A 16,573-nucleotide genomic window follows, 5' to 3' on the forward strand; every position below is an offset into this window, starting at 1 on the left:
ATGTAAAGCATCTCAAAGGAGCCCTGGCCTGACACCTATAAGTGCTACATATGCTTATTAATATGTTATATTAACATGTAAAGATACTTTTTCATTTATCAGTACCAGGGATCGAACTCATGACTGCTTACTTGCAAGGCAGTTGCTTATGTCTCTGAGCTAAATCCCCAGCCCCCGTATAAAGATACTTTTAAGATATAAAGAAATCAGATGATGGATACCGAAAGCACTCATTTCTCTGTAATAAAAGGACAACAACACAAATAACAATTGTATCTGAGCACTTGTTATATGCTAGGAATCATGGGACGATCTCTTCATTGGATCTTCACAGCAGTGCCAAGAGATGAGTATTGCCATTCATTATAGTTTGTTTTTTTAATGGAAAAACCCCCACAATGTTTCAAAAGGAAATAATAGGAGAACAAGAATAGTGGAAATTGAGGCTCCTAGAAGAGAAGCAGTGTGCTAAGGTGTCAGGCCTGGGAAGACTTGAGTCCAGACATCCATAAATTCCAAGCCTCAGACTCAGTCCACTCTCTGCTTCCTGTCATAGCAGGCCTGGGGCTCAGAGTTCCCACAAGCCTGATCAGAGACCTGCAACCACACCTCCCTTCAGCCTGACCCAAGCTCCCAATGCCACGCCCCCTTCCTCATTTTCCCCCACAGGAGGACTACATACCTATTGGGCCCCAACTTTCTGGCCACGCCCCTTGCCCCGCCTCCAAGCGGCTGACTCCCACCACTGGCCTCAAGCGAAGATTACACTCCACCTGGCCCAACCTGTGCGTGCCGCGCCCACGGAGTGTCCCTCGCCTTGTGCCTGCACATCTCACTCAGTCCCGCGCCGCCCCTGGTCTCGCCCTCACGGTGGGTGCCGGTATTGTGCACTAAGTCGCCATTTTGCCGCTAGAGAAACCCTGTGGAGACCTGAACGCTCTTTCTTCAGCGGCCTAGCCTGCGGCGGCGCCGGGACTGGGTCTGGGCCAGGTAGGCGGGCGGAAGCCGGCTGTGAGCGGAAGCGCGGCAGGTGGCCCCGAGGTTAGCGGATGCAGGTTCCTCGTCGGGAAGTCCTGAAGGCGGGGTCGCGGGCCCAGGGCGGCGGGCGCGGTTCTGGGGGCGACCCGGCCTCAGCCCGCAAGGCCCCTCTCTCCCTTCCTTCCTCCTCTCCTTCAGGGGTCCGCACAGCCAGGAGTGGCGCGCGGCCCCGTCCCTGGCCCCCACCAGGCGCTGCTGGGAGCCCAGTCCTCTTTGGGACCTGCTGGAGGTGGCTCAGGTCTCACATGGCCTCTGCTGTCAGTGAGCCTGGCTGTGCTGTGTCAGGGACATTTACCGCCAAAATGACGATTTCATTTCACTCCGAGCTCCTCCTTGCAGAGACTGAGAGAGGACCAAGATATAACAGTAAGATAGCAGTTATTATTCTACCTGCACATGCTTTAGGTCAAGTCCCTTCCATTGATAAGGGGTTTCTGCTTCTTTTAATATTGGTGCCAGCTTGGTGTTTAGCTTTTGTGAGGAGCCTGAATGCAGCATGGGGCTTTGACAAGAAGGCAAAGTGTGATCAGTAAGGTTTAAAAATTTAAATCCACAAATAAAAATAATTCACCCACATAATTGAACTTTGCTACAGAATACTCATTTTGCCCATATTCGGCTGTCTCTAAACATTACTACCCAGTTGTGCTAATATCATTTATATATTTGCATGGTGTTGAATATTTATATTATATGCATAGGTAGAGGTTTACTTAGTTATCCTGTTACTCACCATGTACAAAAGTCTAGTTCCTCTTAGAAAAATTGCATTGAGCATATATCATTTTTTCTTGGGATAAATTCCAGAATTTGGAAATACTAATTCAGAGTTCTATGTTCTTTCCATGACACTTGACATGAACTGGTGCCTAAATAAGTCATGTTTACATCTTTCATAATCTAGGTATTTGTCCAATTATCTTGGAAAATTTGGAGTTCAGCAAGATGTTGAGTCATTTTCTGTGCAGACTGAGAGACAGGCCACACAACCTACTGTTGGATTTTGTTTTTAAGTCATGTACCATGTTCGTCTTTTTATTTTGATTGACTCTATTCTGTTTTGTTTCATTTGGCTTCATTCTCTTTAAAATAAATTTTAAAAAAACATTTTCTTGCTGGGCATGGTGGTTCATGCCTGTAATCCCAGCACTCTGGAGGGGTAGACAGGTGCATCAACAGGGAATGTCAAGCTAGCCTGAAATACTTGGTGAGTTCAAGATCAGGCTGCAGTACATAGCAGGACTTTATCTCAGAACAAAATGAACAAACCCTTTTTCTTCTTATCTTATTTTAATGTAGCACAAGTAGATACTAATAAAGAAAATATGAAAACCCTTATAAATAGATTAAATATTTCATACTATGCAGTTTATATACTATGAAACTATAGTATATTTTATATAACTATATACTCTCAAACTGCATAGTATGAAACTAGTATGAAGTATGCAGTTTCGTATTATGCTTTTTATATTCTATGTTTAGTGATCCTAGGGATTTCTGCGTGAGCTATATGCCCCTGCACTTTAAAAGAAAATTTTTTTGAGACTGGTTCTAAATAATTCACTCAATTTCACAGGTTGAGTTTAAACTTGTGGTCCTCCCAGAGTGCTGGGAGTATAGGAACAGGCTATCCTTACCTAGAAATTCACAATAATTATGTGTGTTTATGGGATTAAAATGTGCCTTCAATCTATGGCTGTTTTGTAGAAAGAATCAATCTAGTTAATGTACCTACCACCTTACTAATCTAGAAATTCTTTCACAGTGACTAGACTGCAAATCCTATTGTTTAGCAGTTTTGAAAGCTGTCCTTCTTATTAACTGTGGTCACCATAATGTTTAGTAGAAAATTCAAAATTTCTTCTCCACTGTGACTGAGATTTTTTATTCTTAGGTGAACATCCTCTTTTCACCATCCCTCGTGGAACTGATCATTTTTTAAAATCAGACTGCCAAAGAAAGGTGTGAAGGCTCAAGGTACTTGGGGTACATTGCTCTTCAGAAAGCCCAAGCAGTGGTACTCTGCAGGCCTGCACCTAGCTCCCAGTTTTTTGGGGTTTTTTTTTTTCCTTAACTGAATTCTAGGAATTGAATGCAGGGCTAGTTACTTTATACTGATTGCTGAGACAAAATACCTGATGCCAAAAGTTGGGAAAGGAAAGGTTTATTTCTTACAGTTTTTGGAGGTATCAGTCCATACTCGGTTAGCTTTAAGGCAGGCTGGCATGGTGGGGCCACAGTTTATGGCTGCTGCAAACAGCAAGGAGGAAACAGGCAAAAGAGCAAGACAGGCCTTCTTTCTGCCATTACATCACATCCCAGCTCCACCCCTAGGTCATTGTAGCACTCACACCCCCAGTCCAAGGGATAAACAATGAACCAGTCACAAAGGCATAATATAAATGCATGAGGCCTGGGGGCCACAGACATAAACTATGACAAGGGCCTTGCACTAAACTACACTAACTTCTGTTTTAAAATTCTTTTTTATTTTGAGCCAGGGTTACCACAAGGAACTACAGTGCTGAGACATCATTCTTGTACATAGATTCTTACATGCCTATGTGTGGATGCACCTTGATGTCATGTTGGAAACCACTAGGAGGTGAAGCGGCTCTGAGAAGGATTTAAATTTTACTAATTGGCTTTCTATGTTTAGCTGTGAATCTGTCCTAGGCCCAGGCCCCTTGCCTGGAGACGGGAGCTGATTCATAGTAAGTGAACCTCTATGAATCACAGGTCCTGGCTGAGGCCTGTAGTGGCTTGTGAGGCCAGAGATACCTCAAAAGGCAAGATAAGGCTATAGCTGTGGACAGTCTGGCTCCAACACCAGTTAACTAGGTAGACCTGCAGAAGCAAAGATTACTCCTACAGTCTCACTTCTACCATGTCTTCATGATAAAACAGTGCTACTGAATTGACTTGATTCATTATTAGGAGATATCCTTGAAGTGACCACCAAGGTCCTGCTCATTGATTGTACTTTCCTCAGTTTGTCTGCCCTTTGTCCTTGGTCCTAAAATAAGTGGACTGAAACAGAGAATCCTTTGTCTTTACCCTCAAGTGGAGCCCTAGAAATCATATAATTTCTCACTTTTTATTTAACCTCCACCATAAAATAGTATGGGAGATCCGGGATCTAGGACAGAATCCAATAATGTAAGAGACATTTCACTTTGAAAACCAAGATCCTTATTCTCACACCCATGTATTATTTCATGATCAGATTCCTTGGGTTCTTTTCCTGTGGACCCATGGCGACCAAACTCAGCATCCCCCCAGCTTTCCCTGCATCCTGTGGTGCACACTGATGCCCCACACCCTTTACATGGAAGATAGGGATGGTCCCAGTTTCTTCCTGCTTCAAACAGCTGTGAATCAAACTCCTGAAAAGAAATCTTTCAAAGTTGTGCAGCTCTCTGTAAGTCATAAACCTCTGTAAGTTGTAGCACTCTGATGGGAGCTGCAATATGGGGCTCTGCTTGGCCCCCCATGTTCTCCCCAGTGCTGTTCAGGACCTGCCTTAAAACCTGCCATCAAATGGAGACACAGCACATCTCAGGGATGTGTGCCTGCATGAATCAGCTTTGGAGGCTCAGCATTTCTGCCCTTGTTGGTCACCTGTGGTGATTCTCTTTTGATTTATAAGAATTTTTCATCTCTCACAGAATGAACTCATGACATCTCTTTTACACCTGTATCACAAACTATCTGTCTGACTATGGCTTGTAAGGAAAGGTTTCTTGCTGTAGTTTCTACATTATACTTGTTTCTGTTTTTCAAATGCAATGAATCAGACCTTTCTAGCTACTTCTATCCCTGAAGTCATGGGGACATTTTCCAAAATGAAAGCATGAGTAGATACACAATAGTCTCTACATTTTCCTGATAGAATTGTCTACCTGGGGTTTTCTCTTCTATCAAAGAGCAACAGCAGCCAGTGTCTTCCAGTAAAATTTGACTGAACAGAATCTGATAAACAATTATTAAAGACCCAGAGTACTAAATTGCAGTGAGAAAAAGGTCAGAGGTGGGTGGGGTATAGCATGAGAGGACAGGGCTATGGGTAATTCCAATACTGAGCAGAGAGCTGGAAATCAACAGATGTGGAAATTGTACAAATAGATGATGTACTTATATGCTACTGAATTGAACATGATGAAACAAATGGTATCTTATCTTTAAAGGTAAATTGTGCTAGAATTTAATGTGCAGAAGAATTACAGACTTAGTTGTAGAAATATAAACTGAAAATAATACAAACTGTACAAGGAGAGGGGAAAGGAAAGGCAGGAGCTTTGCAGGAGTGGCCCTAAGTGGAGTTCAGCATGCTTGCTGTGGAGCCAGTAAAAGTCTCAGCTATAGAATTTCTCAACACAGGCTGCCTGGCCATAGTTTTCACTTTGATCCCAAAGCTGGTGAGGTCACTGGAGATGGATCCAGCATAAACTTTGCATGTGGGGCTTGAACTCAGGTACTACACTGTGTCAGCAGGAGAAAAATCACCAACTATCCTTGTTCCTTGCAGGCCCTAGAACTTCCCAGTGCCTGTCACAGACAGTTCTGTGCACATATCCACCCCAGGAAAGCTTCCCATTCTTCTTTGACCCACTCATTTCTGCATGTCTCAGTGTTGCAGGAGGCCCCAAATCTTGAAGTCTTTGTCTGTGTAAAGTGTCCCATGCACTCCTCAGAGGCCCATAGACCCAGCCCAAACCCTTCTGACTTCAGTTCTGATTTTCAGTGAGCTCAGGTTGGCCTAACTCAACTGGGCATCTTATAGATTTGGACATCAACCTCCTGCTGCAGTTGCAGAGCCCTGCCCCAGCCCTTTCTTTGCCTTGAATGGGGTAGTGCTGTCCCAGGTTTTCCTCACATGCTGACAGAAGTCCCTAATAGTTCTGTGACCACCTGTCCTCCCTTCTTCAGTGAAGCCTGACATACATCTCCCTTTTCCAACCATTGTGCCCTGTTGTCTCTGAGCAAGAGTGGTGGCTGCAGTGTTACTCTACTCATGGTCACTCTACAGGGATGCTGTACTATAAATATCTGCAAAGTGAGTGGACAGATAGTGTGGGTTCTGCCTACCTTTCCTCCATCTTCAGTTTATATATTGATGCATCACCTCATTCTGTGTGCCTTAGAGGAACTCCCCTAACTCTATTATGTGTTCACATGTTCAGAGGCCAGGAAGTTAGGCACATTCCCAGTAATGTGGGTATTACATGGTGTTCTCTCCAGGGTGACTGTGTGGCCTGTACAACATTAAAGCACAAGACAACAATGTTTATGTTTAATCTGGTCATTACATCTATCAGAGCCTAGTAAATTGATAATTAAATGCATCCACCAGCTTCCTGCATAATTTCTGTGTGGACCATGATATCTCACAGAAATTCCTGCTCTGGATAATAGGGAATCCCACAGAATGACTCTCCATTGTCCTTCACAATAAACAACAGCTTCTTCACCCAAGTGATGGACCCTTGGCAGGATGCAAATATTTCCCATGGCTAAGAAAAAACAGTAGTGCAGGCAGGGTCTCCGCTCTGATGCACAAGTCAGGAATTTGCATAAAACTTGTTCTTCTTGTTTCTTATGTCAACCTAGACAAGACACCATGCCTCTCAGGAGCTTCCCAAGGTGTTAGTGTTCTCTAGGGAGGTCATTCTGGCATCTGTCACCTGGGAACATGATCAGTGATGTGAGATAACATTTGTAAAATCTGTGGGCTGGTGTCACATAGACATAGAGCACAGAATTGGAAGTGAAATCCAGTAAAGGGTAGGATGAAGGTGGAACACAGTGCACAAAATGCTGGCTCCTGCTGTGTGGTGGTAGAAATGAAACTCATCTCCTGGACATGTTTCCCTGGTGGCTTCATGAGGGTGTGGAAATGCATTGATTCAGCCATACATATTTTCCCTAAGCATCTCAATTTCTTTTATGTATTGGTGCTGTGGACTCAAATCAGGACCTCACACAGGCTGAGCAAGCACTATGGATGGAGCTACATCCCCATATCTAAGTCCATAGCTCCTACATTCACACCTGTGTGAGCCAACAGGCCTATGGCCTGTGCTCTTACTCAGTAGCTGAAAGTTCATCTTGTGATGGCCATATCTTGAGTAGCCTATTCCCTATATTATGGTCCTAACTTTTTTTTTTGTCTTTTTCCTTTTGATCGGTACCAGGGATTGAACTCACAACTGCCTGCTTGCAAGGCAGGTGCTTATGCCACTGAGCTAAATCCCCAGCCGTAAGGCCCTAACTTTGTGGCTTATTGTTATTATTATTATTATTTTAATTTTGCATTAGTAGTGCTCAAATTGAGCCCAGGGCCTTATCCATGGTAAGCAAGTATTGTATCATGAGCTCTCTCCCCAGTTCCTGACTCACTCTTAAATAACTGAATATGGCAGAGGTTATGTGATGGTACTACTAAGGTTCACACAAAATAACTGTGACCAACATCCTGATCTTTTCCTTTGTTCTCCCCAGTATGATTTTTTTTTTGGTCCCTCTCTGGATCTCTGGCTCCAAAGAAGTCACTGCTATCTCTGCAGCTTCCCTGAGGAGAGGCTGATGAACCTTGAGCGAGAAAAGAGGAAAAAGACAGAGGAGACATTAGCCTTTTGTCCTGAGTCCTTCCTGTAGACAAAGGACAAAGCCTGAGAGCAAATTCTGCCCTAGTGGCATGTTCACTGAGTATGTAGCTCTGTGCACCAAACTACTATGGTAGCAGCCTCAGAAAAGCCTCCTGGATTCCTGATCCACAGCAACTCTTATTATTACAGAGTATTATCTCATGTATCAGATAGGCACAGACTGACCTGCCTTGTATCTTTTAATATTTGGCAAATGTATGTAATGACTGGACAAAATTTGTCCTCTCTGCCTTCTTTCACCAATCATTCTGAGGTTACTGTGCAGTGTTTTTATATTTTTTATTAGAATTTCAATTCATGGCTTGCTGTAGTTTTTTATTCATTTAGATGTTACTGGATATTCACATTGTAGTTTTCAGTTATGAAAACAGAGCTGATGTGAATATCTTGTGAAATTCTCTTCATGACATAGGAATGGATGCACAGAATGTTAAAGTAGTCAGATGTGCTACTGTTAAATTAACAACCAAAATGATTTCTGAAGTGAATATACCACTAACAATGCAAAAGGTGTCTCCTTCTTCACCAATACCAGTGTACTTTGACCTAAAAAACAAAGTCAGCTCTTAGTGCTCTTCAATACATGAGCAGGGTTTTTCCTTGTGAGATGAATATTCATTTACCTGATTACTGATAATGTTAAGAGACATGTACGGACTGGGAAGGGTCCATATGACGCCCAAGAGCATGTTGAAGGCCTTCAGAAGTGATAGACATGTGGATCCCACAAAGGCCTTTGAATCACTGCAGGCTCCTGCTGAAATCACACTGCATGAACCAGGGAGCTCCGCCTCCTTCTGAGGTTAAGGCCCCATGACCAGGACAGTCTCTGTGAGTTCCCTCACACCGGCTACTTGACAGAAGGTGGAGGTGGAGGAACTCCTAGCCCAAGGAGGGGGACTTGAGGGACTGCTCCTCTCTACCCATGATTCATCTATACAATCTGTATAGCCCTGAAATATGTGAGCTGGTGAAACAGTTGAATTAAAATGTGAGTGAAACTGTCCCAACATGTGTGTTATAGCTATGGGAAAATGGGTCTGATAACACAAAGATGAGCCCACAGAAGATGTGCCAAATTTATTCCAGCCAGCACTTACTCTATGTGACAAGTTCTACAGAATGTGAAAAGGACAACCTGTGAGCAGATAAGCAGACTTTGATAAACTTGTTGATAACAGCAGCCTGGGATCAGAGATGCCAGACCAGCAAGTGCTGATATGGAGAGCATGACCGCACCACAGGGACTGGGGCCTGTTATGTACAGTGTCTGGGGATGGATAACAGGGAACTAAGGAGCATAACTAGATGCAGCTCCACTTTTGTTCAATAGGTAAATGCAGCATTGGGGGGCACCCCATTGTGGTGTGGCTATATCTTCACCTGTGTAACTGTGTATCACTGAAAAGTGATACAGATATTTGGGGTGGCAACAACTTCATCAGGGTGATGCCCACTGTTTGGTTTACTGTGGAAGCCTCTTAAGAATGTGTCACCTAGGGCTGACAATAACTATCCCTACACTGACCAGGACACCACCTGGGTATTCCCATATATCAACGACACCATCAAACCCATTACTATGGACACACTGCAATATTGTGAAACTGTTCTATAGGTGCCACCATATTGTACAGATGGCCTGGTGGCTTTCTCTGGTGGCTGTGTTGCTACCAAGGACAAAAATCATGGACCTAAACCTTTGTTAATGCAGGGCCCACACCATTAACTTTACTTGCTATGTCTGGTGTTGCTCATGGATGAAACTTCTCAAATGTGAAAGGTGGTTTTGCAAAACCACATGAGCCTTGATTTGGGAGCCACAGCCCAACAAGGTACTTGCACTGTCTTTCATGTAGAATATGGCATTTATATCTCCTACCAACAGAGATAGGAAACAGAGGCCTTAGAATAAATGGATGTTCACCTGAGACTCCCGGACTGCCATCACAGGTCTGCCCCACAACCTTGCAACCAAGGACACACTGGACTGCCACTCAGGCCCACACAGTTGGAAACTCCCCCACATTCTGGACCTAGTATGACAGTTGACCTTTGGCTCTGACCCTTTCTCCTAAAACCTTGGACTACAGTGGATTACCATGCTGGCTCGATGAGAGATTCAGGAACCCCTCAGGCAAACAGAAACTGTGATCAGGCTCCAGTCAATGTGGTGAGTGTGCCCCTAAAATAGAGGTCTTCAGTGGGTAAATAGGAACAGAAATGAACCTCCCTCTAACTACAAGCCCTTGGCAAACCTGGCAAGAGAGTGAGTAACCCTCCACAAGGAGAACATCAGACAAGTTGAGGAGTCCACCAATAAGGCCTCCCCTCACTTGGAGAAAATTAAAAGAGCTTATTAAACACCGGGTGACACAATAGGGCCTCAGCTGACACAAACACTATAGACAGGGAGATCTGGTGACCTGCAACAACCTAAGGACATAGCAATAGCAAGAACTAAGAGTTTGCCTAGATCTATTCTTTTAGGCTAGTTAGTCCAGGAAGAATATAGGACTCACAAAACAGGCCCAGCAGGAGGAATTCAGGTGACGGGCTCTCCTCTTCATTTTGGTACCCAGCAATTGTACAAACATCAACCACACAATAGGGCCCTAAAATCCACACTGTGTTGGGATTGGAAGACCAAATATGTAACCAAAGGATGAAAATGACAAGGTGAATTGGCAAAATGCAATCTGAAACACCTAATGAATCAGGAGCAAGCACAGGTAACACTGAAATAGAGGATCTTAAAAGTCATATACCAGAAATCTCTGGAAAGATAAAAACTGAAGTAAGGAGAGAAATCCATGAGACTATAACGGAAATCAAATTAGAAAGAATGTCCCATGTAAAGACAGAAATACTAACCTTATTAAACTAGTTGCACAACATAGCTAGAGAAGAAATAAATTTTTAAAAAGACAAGATCATGGGAAATTGATTGAAACTTTGAATGAATAATGTAGAAAATAAGCAGAATCCACGAAACAAGTGCATGGAGATATCCAAGACAAAAAAACTATTGAAAGGTGGTAAAGCTATTTATAAGAAGCTGAAGATAGCTTGAGGACAGTGTCATACATAGTGATCATGATGGGGTAGACCTTCTAAAAACAACAGAGCAACATGAAATAACAATTCAGTAGCTTCAAGATGATGTGAAGAGAAACATAACAGTAACAGACATCAGTGAAAGTACAGGAATTGATACTAATGACATAACTAAACTATTCAGAGAAATAATACTAGTACATTTCCCAAAGGTGGTAAAAGTCTGATATACAAGAAAGTGATGCATACAGACTGTCAAACAGTCACAACCAACATAAATCTACATCCAGATATATAATAATTAAGATCTGAGACACAGCAGAGAAACAGAATACTGAAAACTGTTAGAGAAAAAGACACAACTTACCTATCAAGGAAAGCCTATTAGTATCACAGCAGAATTTTCAGCACAAATCTTCAGGTTAAGGATCAGCTTGGTGTGAAGTATTTCATGCCCTACAAGAAAACAACTTTCAGCCCAGAATGACATATCCAGCAAAACTTTCATTTAAATTTAATGGAGAAACAAGATAGTTCCATGATGAAGAACAACTGAAGAAATTCATGTCCACCAAACCAACCCTAGAAAGAATACTGAAAGACATGTTAGATAGAGATAAAAATGACTATGATCTCCAGAACAACAGAAAGAAACCACCAGGATGGACAGAAAACTAAACAATGGAGGAAAGCAGGAAGCCAAAAACAGGAACACAGTATGGCAAATTCAAGCCAGTACATATCAGTGATATCCATAAATGTAAATGGGCTAAACTCACCCATCAAAAGAAACAAGTTCACAGAATAGACCAAGAAATAGAATCCCACAGTATGCTGCATAAAAGAAACACATCTGACTCAAAAAGAAACTCAGATTAAAAATCAAAGCATGGAAAACAGTTTCCGTGCAGCAGGAAACCAGAAAGGAGCAGGGGTAGCTATTCTGTTTGCAGACAAAGTGAATTTCAAACCTAAAATGATTAAAAGAGTTAGTGAAGGCCACTCACACTTGTTATATTGAATAATACAACAGGAAGTACTAACAATTATAAGTATATATGCACCAAATATAGAAGCACCCAACTATGTAAGATAAATCCTAATGGACAAGAAAAACTAAACAAACAAGAACACAATAGCAGTAGGAGAACTTAACACCACACTGTCACAAAGAGATAGATCAACTAGACAAAAAGTAAGCAAAGAAATAACAGAACTGAATGATACCTGTGAGTGAGTGGACTTAGTGGATGTTTACATAGTATTGCACTCAACCACATCAGAACATACATTCTTCTCAGGTCTACATGGGATTTTCTCCAAAATAGACCATATATTATCCCATAAAATATTTTTAAGTGAATGCAAATGGAATGAAATTATCCCATGTGTATTATGGGACAATAGTGCACTAAAATTGGAAATCAGTGGCAAAAAGTCTGCAAAACCTGCATAAATATATGGATACTAAACAACAAACTTCTGAAGAACCAATGGTTTGCAGATGAAATTAAAGAAGAAATAAAACCATACTTATAATACAATAAAAATGCAGAATAACGTACCACAACCTATGGGACACAAAGCAATCCTAAGTGGGAAATACATAGTAATAAGTAATCACATCAAGAAAATGGAATGAACACAAATAAATAACCTAATGCTACATCTCAAGCTTCTAGAAAAGGAAGAGCAAATCAAACCCAACTTTCATAGAAGAGTGGAAATTCTAAAGATTAGAGAAGAAATTAATGAAATTGAAACCAAAAAAACAGTACAAAGAATAAGTGAATCAATGAATTGGTTTCTTGAGAGAATAAAATTGATAAAATTCTAGCCAAGCTTATCAAGTAAAAACACACAGTAAGGACTAAAAAGAGAAATTACTATCGATCTCATGGAAATTCAAAACATCATGAACACCTACTTTGAGCATCTCTACTCACATAGGGTGGAAAACAGAAGAAATAGAATTCTAGAAACATGTGACCTATCAATGCTCAATCAAGACTATATACCAATTTTGAATAACCCAATATCAGCTACGTTAATCAAAAGCATGATTAAAAACTTAACAACAAAGAAAAGCCCAGATCCTGCTGGATTCAGGGATGAATGCCATAAGAAATTCAGAGAAGATCTGACTCCAATACTCCTTAAACTCTTCAATGAAATTGATAGTGAAGTAGTCCTCTCTAAGTCATTCTTGGAAGCAAGTGTCACTCTGATACCAAAACCAGAGAGAGATCCAACCAAATAGCGAACTATAGACTAATCTCACTAATAAACATTGATGCAAAGATTCTCAATAAAATATAGGCAAATAAAATGTAGCAAATCATCAAGAAGATTATACAACATAATCAAGTAGGATTTATTCCAGGAATACAGGGATGATTCCACAAACACAAATCAGTGAATGTAATACACATCAACAGAGCCAAAAATAAAAATCATGTAATCATCGCAATGCATGCAGAAAAAGCTTCTGATAACATACAACACCTGTTCATGATTAAAAAAAAACCCTACAGTAACTCAGAATAGACGCTATGTTCATCAATGTCATAAACACCATTTATTACAAACCTACAGCCAATGTTATACTAAATGGACAAAAACTGAAAGGCTTCACACTAAAATCAGGAACAAGACAATGATGTCCACTGTCACTACTCCTAGTCAATATAGTTCTGGAAATATTAGCCAGAAGAGTCAGACAAGAGGGAGAATAAAAGGAATAAAAATAAGTAAAGAAGAAGTTAAATTATCATTATTTGCAGATGACATGATACTCTACATAGAAGGACTACTAGAGGTAACAAACAAATTAAAAAATTAAGCAGAAGAGCTGGATACAATGTCAACATTCACAAAACAATAACATCCCTGTACACAAAAAACTCCATGAGAGAGAAATCACGGAAATGTAGCCTTTTACAATAGCATCTAAAAACATGAAATACTTAGAAATCAACCTAAGAATGTAAAAGTCTTGTATGCTGAAAATTATACTACTCTGATAATGGAGATTCAAGAGCATATTGGAAGGATAATTCTTGCTCTTGGTTAGGAAGTGTCAATATTGTGAAAATGGCCATACTTCCAAAACTGTTATACGTACTCAATGCAATCCCAATCAAAATATCATTAACATACCTTCAGATCTAGAGAAAATATTTCTGAAATTCATCTGATAACGGAAGAAACCTAGAATAACAAAAGCATTTCTGGGCAACAATGGAAAGACAGGAGGCATCTCAATTCCTGACTTGAAACTATACTACAAACCGACAGTAATAAAATCAGCATGGTACTGGCATAGAAATAGACCTGAAGATCAATGGAACAGATTAGAAGATGCAAACACTACTACAAAGACACAGAGCCAAGTTACATTTGTCAAAGGGGCTAAACATGTTCACTGGAAAAAATAGCTTCTTTAATAAGTGGTGTTAGAAAAACTGACATTACATGCCAAATACTGAAACTAGACCCATACCTATCACCATACACTAAACTAAAGGCAAAATGGATCAAGGATCTTAATATTAAAAAAGAAACAAAATTTTACTGGAGGACATGGTAGGTAGAAATCTTGGAGACATAGGAGTAGGCAGAGAATTCATGAATAAAACACAACCCACATGAGAAATACTTCAAAGAATCAACAACTGGGATCTCATATTACTAAAAAGTTTTTGTACTTAAACATATATCAAACAAAGTGAAAAAAATCCCACAGAGTCAGAAGGAATCTGGATATAAGACAAAGGACTTGTATACAGAACATATAAAGAATTGAAAAATGTCAAGCCCCCAAATTCAAAGACCCTTTCCAAAGTGGGCATCAGAGGTGAGCGCTCAGTTCTCAGATAAAGATATACAAATGGAAAATAAATACATACAACACCTGTTCATGATAATACCCTACAGTAACTCAGAATAGACACTATGTACCTCAATTTCATAAAGACAATGTATGAAAAACCTACAGCCAATTTTATACTAAATGGACAAAACTGAAAGGCTTCACACTAAAATCAGGAACAAGACAAGGATGTCCACTATCACCACTCCTATTCAATATAAATCTGGAAATACTAGCCATAGCAATTAGACAAGAGTGAGAAATAAAACGAGTAAAAGTAGGAAAAGAAGAAGTTAAGTTATCGTTATTTGAAGACAACATAATACTCTGCATAGAAGACACCAAAAACTCCATTGAAAGACTGCTAAAGGTAATAAACAAATTCAGCAGGATAGTTGGATACAAAGTCAACACTCAAAAATCAATAGCATTCCTACACACAAACAAAAAACTGCATGAGAGAAAAATTATGGAAATATAGCCTTCCATAGTAGCATCTGAAAAAATGAAATACTTAGGAATCAACTTAACTAAGAATGTAAAAAAAATATGATGAAAATTATACTACTCTGAAAATAGAGATTCAAGAGAATTTTAGAAAATGAACGGGTATTTCTTTCTGTTGGTTAGGAAGAACCAACATTGAGAAAATGGACATACTTCCAAAACTCTTACACAGATTCAATGCAATCCCAATCAAAATATCATTATTATATTTACAGATCTAGAGAAAATATTTCTAAAACTGATCTGATAACAGAAGAAAACTAGAATAACAAAGACGATTCTTGGCAACAAGGGCAAGACAGGAGGCATCTCAATTCCTGACTTGAAACTATACTACAAAGCCACAGTAATAAAATAAGCATGGTACTGGCAAAGAAATAGACCTGAGGATCAACGGAACAGATTAGAAGATGCGAACACTACTACAAAGACACAGAGCCACCTTACATTTGTCAAAGGGACTAAACATGTTCACTGGAAAAAGATAGCCTCATTAATAAATGCTGTTGGAAATATTGAGTTTACATGCCAAAGACTGAAACTAGACCCATAACTGTCACCATACACTAAACTTAAGTCCAAGTGGATCAAGGATCTAAATATTAAAAAAGAAACAAAAATCTACTGGAGGACAAGGTAGGTGGAAATCTTGGAGATATAGGAGTAGCCCGAGAATTCATGAATAAAACGCAAAGTGCATAGGAAATATTTCGAAGAATCAACAACTGGGATGTCATATTACTAAAAGTTTTTATACTTCAAAAGAAATCAGACAAGTGAGGAAAAAAAACCCTAACAGATTGAGAAAGCATCTGGATATAAGACACAGGACTTAAATGCAGAACATATAAAGAATTAAAAAACATCAAAGACCCTTTCCAAAAATGGGCATCAGAAATGAGCACACAGTTCTAGGATGAAGATATACAAATGGCAAACAAATGTATGAAGAAGTGTTTACCATAACTGGTCACTTGATAAATGCAAATTAAGACAGCACTGAGGTTTCATCTTACTCCGTGAAGAATGGTTACCATCAAAAAATAAACTGAAGCAAATGTTGGCGAGCATGAAGGGAAAAAGGAACTTCTCCACTGTTGGTGGGAATGCAGACTGGTGAAAGCACTATCAAAATCAATGTGGAAATCCATCAAAACCTAGCATGGAAGTTTCATTTAATCCAGCTCTTCCACTCCTGGGTATTTTCCCAGAAAAATTGAAAATATCATGTCACAGTGATATATGTGCACCCATATGTGGAGCACAGTTGTGATAGCTAAATCTTGGAAACAACCAAACTGCTCATCAACCACAAGTGGATGAAAAAATTGTATTTTTACACAATGGAATACTACTCAGCTATAGAAAAGGATGATCTTGAGGTAACTAGAATATCCTCATTAGTAAAATAAAGAAGACTCACATTAGA

The 16,573-nt window shown here is 40.1% G+C and overlaps 1 protein-coding gene and 1 long non-coding RNA gene across 3 annotated transcripts in view; one reads left to right on the forward strand and one right to left on the reverse strand.

Moving 5' to 3' along the window:
- Nucleotides 1–16,573, reverse strand: part of LOC100734190 (alcohol dehydrogenase 1-like) — a 226,088-nt gene that overhangs the window by 7,536 nt on the left and 201,979 nt on the right. The window lies entirely within an intron of this gene.
- The window catches only part of LOC134476167 (uncharacterized), a 99,428-nt gene continuing 83,585 nt past the window's right edge, over nucleotides 731–16,573 (forward strand). The window contains exon 1 of one of the 2 annotated variants that reach the window (XR_010047737.1): nucleotides 731–1,041. This is a non-coding gene — a long non-coding RNA (uncharacterized LOC134476167). The remainder of the gene's footprint in view (nucleotides 1,042–16,573) is intronic. The other variant, XR_010047736.1, reaches the window with a different exon arrangement.

The sequence above is a fragment of the Cavia porcellus genome, unplaced genomic scaffold (genome assembly GCF_034190915.1).
Source record: "Cavia porcellus strain 051 isolate PalLab524CR breed Dunkin Hartley unplaced genomic scaffold, mCavPor4.1 scaffold_5, whole genome shotgun sequence".
Lineage (NCBI taxonomy): Eukaryota > Metazoa > Chordata > Mammalia > Rodentia > Caviidae > Cavia > Cavia porcellus.